Here is an 8,480-nt window from a genome sequence, read left to right as displayed (position 1 = left end):
TGTAAACACAGAGCCAAAAAAGTAATAAATTAAAAAATGTAAACAAAACTATACAATTATGATTATTTGTTTTCTCTTTGTATGTTTCGCTTCTTCTTTGCCTCTCCATCTTATATATCTTTCAAAGAACCAGGTGATGGAAAGGTCCTTTCTCTCACTCCCTTTCTATTTCCTTCTCGTCAGCAGAACTAATTCGACTTTCTAATTCGATTAAGAAAACTGCTCTGCAGATGGGACGAGGAATTCCGTCGTTTATGTAATATTCAGGATCGAATAAAATGAGGAATTGTTGTCGAAATTAAAAAGGACTCGGTCCTCGTGTTTACTCTAAAGAGAAGCTTCTTTTCTTGTTTTGTAGAAAAGAAGAAGAAAAGGCATTAACTCCCTATGACGTCATAATTACATACTGCTTTTCAATTACAACTTGAGACTATTGTCTTGCTCAGTTATGAAAAAAGGAATGACTTTGAAAAATATAGTTGCTTTAAATGATATGTACAGTATTAAGACCCTATTGTGGATTGCTCCTATAAGACACTTTTAGATTGCTGAGATAATGGCATAAAAACCATATATATATATATATATATATATATATATATATATATATATATATATATATATATATATGTATATATATATGTACATATATATATATATATATATATATATATATATATTTATATATATATAAATATATATATATATATATATATATATATATATATATATATGTATATATATATATATATATATATATATATATGTATATATATATATATATATATATATATATATATATATATATATATATATATATATATATATATATATATATATGCACACACACACACACACATATATATATATATATATATATATATATATATATATATATATATATATATATATATATATATATATATATATATGCACACACACACACACACACACACACATATATATATATATATATATATATATATATATATATATATATTTATATATATATATATATATATATATATATATATATATATATATATATATATATATAAATATATATATACATATATATACGTATAAAGAGAATGCCCTAATCAATCATTAATTTTTATTACTATCATTATTAATCCATTTATTTGTTGGGGGTATTCAAATATATTATTTAATATCATGGAAAAAAATCAAAGATGAGAGAAGGGTTAAAGAGTTATTTATAGCAAAACATAACATAGTGTCGGAATTATGAAGCGAACAAATCAAGTGAATGTAACCACCATATATATTTTGAATAGATCTCTTTTATTGATATTCATGTTGAAAAAAAAAATATTACCATATTATACAATGGTTTGAAAATTTCTATAGACACAAAAATCATATTATTTGGGAAGTTCTTTTATTTTATAATCATTATTAGAATGTATCAATTACATTTTGGGGGGAAAATCCTATATGACTTGCATTAGAATTGAATGAATGCTTTAACTTAACAAATAGATAGACAAATTAAACACAAATAACCTTCTTTTTCTTACGATTCGATTAATAAGAAAATGAAAGCAGCATTAACCAGTAGAAGAGCTGAAACACTAAACATAAAAACAAATTTCCTGTAGAGGTTAGTGCGAATATGGCAGGATAATAACGAAAAGTCAAGGTTTGGAACATTTTTAAAAAAAAATCTCTTAGAATAAAGTCACAATCTGTGTACACAATCTGATTTCAAGGATTGTATCACTGAAACCCCAATAAATCTCTGACTTTATATAAACACATAGTTGTGAGCAAATAATAACATACGGTTGAGAATATGTATATATATATATATATATATATATATATATATATATATATATATATATATATATATATATATATATATATATATATATATATATATATATATATATATACAATATACGCATGACATGTGTTTTGGCCTAGAAAATAAGCTTGTTGCATATGCAGATGATGCTTCTCTCTTCGCATCAATTCCATTTCCTGGATGTAGATCTGGGGTTACTGAACCAATTGATAAAGGTATAGCTGAAATTGGTGCTTAGTGCAAATTATGGGACATGAAGCTGAATCCAAACAAAACACAAATTATGATCATGAGTAGGTCTAGGACAGTTGCTCCTCAACATCTGGATCTCAACATTGACAATGTTTCTTTAACTCTGTGTTACTCTTTTAAGATTTTAGTTGTGATTCTCGACAACAAAATAACTTTTGAGAAACGCATTATGTCTGTCTTGTCATCAATCGCTCCAAAAATGGCTTAATGAGAGTCCTAAGTTTTTTGTGATCAGTCTATTCTAAGAAAGTGTTTCAATTCTCTCATTCTACCTTGTTTTAAGTATTGTTCTCCTGACTGGTCTTCAGCTGCTGATTATCATCTAAATCTGCTGTGAAGGAATTCACGGTCTATTAAATTTCTTATTCCATCCTGCTCTTAATACTAGGAATGCAGTTAATTCTAACCGTCAGGCCCTCTCCATCATGAGGCTCAATACTACTTGGTATTCTAGAAGTTTTACCTAATAAGATAGTTGAATTGGTAGAACTTCAAAAGTTCAAAATTTTAGCAAATGTTTTTATGGTTAGCAAGGGGACATAAGTTTTTTTTATTGATTATATATGAAATATCTGTTTTGATGTTGTTACTGTTTCTAAAATATTTTTGTTCAATTGTTCCTTATCTCTCATATCGTTCATTTATGTCATTATTTCCTTTCTTCACTGGAGTACTTTCCCCTGTTGAAGCCCTTGGGCTTATAGCATCTTTCATTTCCAACTAGGGTTTTAGCTTAGATAGTAATAATAATAATAACAAAAATAATACTATTTGTTTTAATAATAATAATAATAATAATAATAATAATAATAATAATAATAATAATAATAATAATAATAATCTAGATATGAATCTCTGGCACCGTCGTTCAATTAGTTCATTATGCCTATTGCATGAGATTGTTCATAATTATGGCCATCCTCTACATTCAGATCTTCCAGGACAGTACTACCCTATTCGTAATACTAGGTGTGCATTTAATTCTAATATGAAGGCTTTCCACATCATGGGGATCAATATTACACAGTACTCTAGAAGGTTTATTCCAAGTATAGCCAAAATGTGGAGTGATCTTCCTAATCAGATAGTTAAATGGATCGAACTTCAAACACTCAGACTTCAGGCAAATAATTTTATGTTGGACAGGATGATATAAGTCTCTTTTTATATTTTATATATGAAAGATCTGTTTTAACGTTACTGTTCATAAAATGTTTTTTGTTTTTATGTTTTTTTCTGATCTGAAACCATTTTATATCTTTAATGTTGTTACTGATCTTAAAATATTTTATTTAAACTTTTTACTATTTTCGTATAGTTTATTTTTTTTCTTTTCCTCACTTGGCTGTAGGTAGTAGATTGGCCAGGGCACCAGCCACCCGTTGAGATACTACCACTAGTGAGTTATAGCATCTTTTGACTGGCCAGACAGTACTACATTAGATCCTTCTCTCTGGTTACGGTTAATTTTTCCTTTGTTAACACATACACCGAATATTCTGGCCTATTCTTTACATATTTTCCTCTGTCCTCATACACCTGACAATACTGTGATTACCAAACAATTCTTCTTCACCCAAGGGGTTAACTACTGTACTGTAATTGTTCAGTGGCCACTTTCCTCTTGGTAAGGGTAGAAGAGACTCTTTAGCTAAGGTAAGCATCTCGTCTAGGAGAAGGACACTCCAAAATCAAGCCATTGTTCTCTAGTCTTGGGTAGTGCCATAGCGTCTGTACCATGGTCTTCCACTATCTTGGGTTAGAGTTCTCTTGCTTGAGGGTACACTCGGTATACTATTCTATATAATTTTTCTTCCTCTTGTTTTGTTAAAGTTGATATAGTTTATATCGAGGAAATTTATTTTAATGATGTTATTCTTCTTAATATATATTATTTTTCACTTTTTCCCTTCCTCACTGGGCTATTCTCCCTGTTGGAGCCCCTAGGCTTATAGCATCCTGCTTTTCCAACTAGGGTTGTGGCTTAGCAAGTGATAACATTAATAATAATAATAATAATAATAATAATAATAATAATAATAATAATAATAGCATCCAGCTTTTACAGATAGGGTTGTGGCCTAGTTAGTAATAATAATAATAATAATAATAATAATAATAATAATAATAATGGTAATGATAATGATAATGATGATATAAAAGTAAATAGATGATAGTTCATTAACCTTCCATTCTTCATGACAATATTGTTGGTAATACAAAGTACACTGATTTTATTCTACAGATCTCTATTATTATGAAAACATAGATCGTAATCAACTGTAAGAATATACAGCTGAATAAAAATTAAACCGTCATACAGCAGAACTGTACAATTAAGTATTAAAAGGTTTCTCATTAGGACCGACAGGAATAAACACCTAGAAAAAGAAGAACATATTCTACATGATTATACAACTAGGGACACAAGACCCTCTCCATCGACAGGACTATACAGTTGAGAATGCATAGACCATTGATATCTGAGAGATATTCTGTGAACGAAGTAATTAGGCTCTGAATGAACTGGATTATATATCATGAATGAGTAGTTAGTTTATGGATAGGGGGGATATAATAATCATTATAATAATTTGAAATAATAGTTAATAGTAGAGTTATTTAAGTTCAAATTGAATCAGCTATGATTTATCAATGGCCATAACCTGTTGGAAATAGGAATAGTGAAGAGAAGCTTCAGATACTAGTGCAATATTTTGAAATAAGTTCTATTTGTTAAAGGTGATAAACTAATTCAATTTTGAGCAAGAGATAGGAGTTCATTAAGAAAAATCACCTTCATTCATAAAACAATAAAGTGGATACAGTTTGGATATTATGAAGAAATTTTAGAATATCATGACGCTTATCTATGGCCAAATAACTACTTAATTCTGAAAATGAGTTATTATTATTATTATTATTATTATTATTATTATTATTATTATTATTATTATTATTATTGTAATAATAATTGTTACTATTATTATTATTATTAAAAACACAGAAAAGATACTAAAAAACAAAGACATATACCGATATAAAGATATGGAAAAAGATCTTCGGGCATAAATATCAAAGAAAGTGAGAAATTAAAAAGTAAAACAAAAATTTGTAATTATGATAATTTATTCTGACCAAGTATTTTTCGCAGCTTCTTTGCCTCTCCATCTCATATATGTTTTAAAGAATCAGTTGTTGGAAACATCCTTTGTCTCATTCCCTTTCTATTTCCTTTTTCCTCAGTAGAACTATTAAGACTCTCTAATCCAGTTCGGAAAAGGGCTCTGGAGATTGGACGAGGAATTCAGTCGTTTGTTCTCTTTACGATCGATTACAATGCGGAATTGTTGTCGGAATAAACAAAGACCCAGACCTCGTGTTTAGTTTAGAGAGAAGTTGCCTATTCTTGACTTTCAGACGAGTAGAAGAAGATTTGGTAGCGTCCCATGACGTCATAGTTACATAATAAAATAAAAGAGAATTAAATCTATTTGGATTTAAATCAGACTAATTCCTTCTGCTTCTATTCAGATTAATAAAAAAGATAGGAGGAGCAAAAGACAAGAAGAAGAGTTGAAAGCATGAATATAGAAAGACACTTGCAAAATTTAGTGTAAATATCACAGGATAGTAATGTTGATAATGTTAAAAAAAAAAAAAAAAATAGACATCTTTAAGAAACTTAGATGAATTTTTCTTGTAAAAGATCATTACTTTTGTGTCATTAAACTTTTAGAGTAAATTCAAAAAGAAGATAGAAAGATTAAAGCCAGTTTATTCGTTTCCACAATAGAGAGATTGGATGAATGTGTCTCGATTTGATAAAGTGTTTGAAAACTGCATTTTAACAAGAGCTATTTTGCTTGGTTTCGGGTTTAGAGAGAGAGAGAGAGAGAGAGAGAGAGAGAGAGAGAGAGAGAGAGAGAGAGAGGATACGAAGTGTAGTCTCTGTTCCTGTGTACCATTTTAAAAGTAAATGCCTTTTATTGTTTTCAAGTCTATATACATATATAAGTTTATATTTATTTGTATTTATCTAGATTATCTATATAATAGGTAAAGATCATACAATAGATAATAATACGATACCAACAATTTATCGAAACACAAATAGGAGATGTTTCGGAGAATCCCTCCTCTGTTTAGAAGTTTCCAAGAAGAGAATTAAAAGGAAAGAGTGAAAAACTAACGAGAGAGAGAGAGAGAGAGAGAGAGAGAGAGAGAGAGAGAGAGAGAGAGAGAGAGAGAGAGAGAGAGAGAGAGATTATATTGGTAGGGGGAGAGAGGAGGGTTGGGTCTAGTTAGTGACCTAAGGATGATCATGTCCGAATGTTGTTTCTGATTATCCGGAATTTCTTCCAACTGTCAAGAGTATGTAGCTCACTCATACATTTATGGGAATACGCTGTGCAGTCAGAAAATAGCACAATAGGTAATTCGCAATGTTCCTCAAGAGTTGCTATAGGGTTATGGAATCAAATTCAATGAATTGGAATTAATTAATAAATTTATATTATTGAGAAAAACCTGAAGAAGCATTGCCTCCTACTCAAAGAATTCGCACTCAGTTCTTTTGAAACTTGGACTCAAAAAGTATTTCATGAATAAATCATTGTAAAAAGTAATATAAACTTTGAAGGAATTCTCATTGTTCAAAGTTGAATTATAGAATCGTGGTTTCCAGTTAGTCTTTGAGGAAAAATTAATGACAGAACAAATGGTTGATCAAGTAAATAGAAAAAAAATTATCAGTATTTAAGGAAAGACGCGAGTTTTTTCCAAAACCATGATTCGTAACTATATCACATACACACAAAAACACACACTCCTATATATATATATATATATATATATATATATATATATATATATATATATATATATATATATATATATATGTGTATATATATATATATATATATATATATATATATATATATATATATATATATATATATATATATATATATATATCATTAAAAAATGCAAAGTATTAAAATGTTATTGTTTGCAGAGGTAGCCGTTACTATAAAATTATTTATAGAGAACTAATAAAGATGATAATAACTATTAGGTAGGCACCATCAATGTTAACCTGATGCTTAATCGGTCTAGTAATAACATTAACCTTTATGGAAAGTAAAAACATCTGGATGAGCTCCTTCTAATCTTATACTAAAGTCAAAGGCCATTCATTTGAGGAGCACGTCGTGATATGAGTTATTGTTACGCAAATCCCTTTAATATGTGATTGATTTTTTATTGACTTACGATTTACTTGTGAATTTGAATTAGGTCTTAAGCATATAGACTATAGTATGTAATGGCCAATAAAAAGTCAGGCACCGAAATTGAATTTGTGCTGATTCAGCGACTGCGTCAGTAGAGGATGATGGCCATTTCATTCTCGTTTTCTCTTTCCAGGAACTGAGGATTTATGGAACTACTAACGATCTAAAAAGTTATTGGTTCTATATTCATAAATTTCTGTTAATTGTTTCTTGTCCAACTCTGCTTTTTATTTTATATAAATGAAAATAAATGATATAATCATTGTAGGTAAAAACAGAGTTGGAGTTATTTTGAACAGCTCTTAAATCGCTTAAAAGAAATTCCACTTAAAAAATAATGTAGAAGGACGTCCAAATATATCATCTTATTTCAAGAAAAGTATTCAAAGCAAATATAAAGCATATATTTTGTTGAAACATCTTCAAAGAGAGAAGCGTTAGCACAGTACCTGAGTTGCACGTATAGTATTCACTTAATGACATACTTATTTGTATGGCTAGTTATTCACAAATCTAGTCATTTTGACCACTGCAATTATCTGGAGAAACTTTAAAAACTATCTTGGATCCTCATAAAATAAAAATAAATTAATTATAAGAAAAACTGTAATATCCAGTCACGTATATCACATTCCCTTTAAACCCTTTATCGATATAACCCCCTGAGTGATATAGATAGAGAGAGAAAAGGTGGGTGTGTGGGGGGAGTGTAAAACAAGTTTTTTTTCTTTTTTTCTTTTTTTTTTTCAGGCGAGAACTGTTCTAAACCTATGGAAGAAGAAAATAACCCAGACGGCAAAGTGAAGATTCAAAACAAAAGGCTTAAGGTTAAGGACGGTGGTTGAGTGGTTGGGTTTAGGGACGAGACATAGGAATGGGAAGATGAAGAGGAGAAGGGAGAAGGAAGAGGATGGTAAGGATAAGGAGAAAGAAGATTTGTTTATAATGACATCATTATTATACTGGCTAATAACGCCATAACGTGATTGGAAATCCAATTAATTCCAGAATGGAAGGTTCCAAAAGCTTATCTTAAATAAGAGCAATAGAAATTAAATGTCAGTCACACAAATCATTTCTAAGCGAGGAAGCTTTTAAGGGAC

Source organism: Palaemon carinicauda, chromosome 17 (genome assembly GCF_036898095.1).
Source record: "Palaemon carinicauda isolate YSFRI2023 chromosome 17, ASM3689809v2, whole genome shotgun sequence".
Taxonomy (NCBI): domain Eukaryota; kingdom Metazoa; phylum Arthropoda; class Malacostraca; order Decapoda; family Palaemonidae; genus Palaemon; species Palaemon carinicauda.
The sequence above is the reverse complement of the archived record's forward strand: the minus strand, read 5'-3'. Positions refer to the sequence as shown.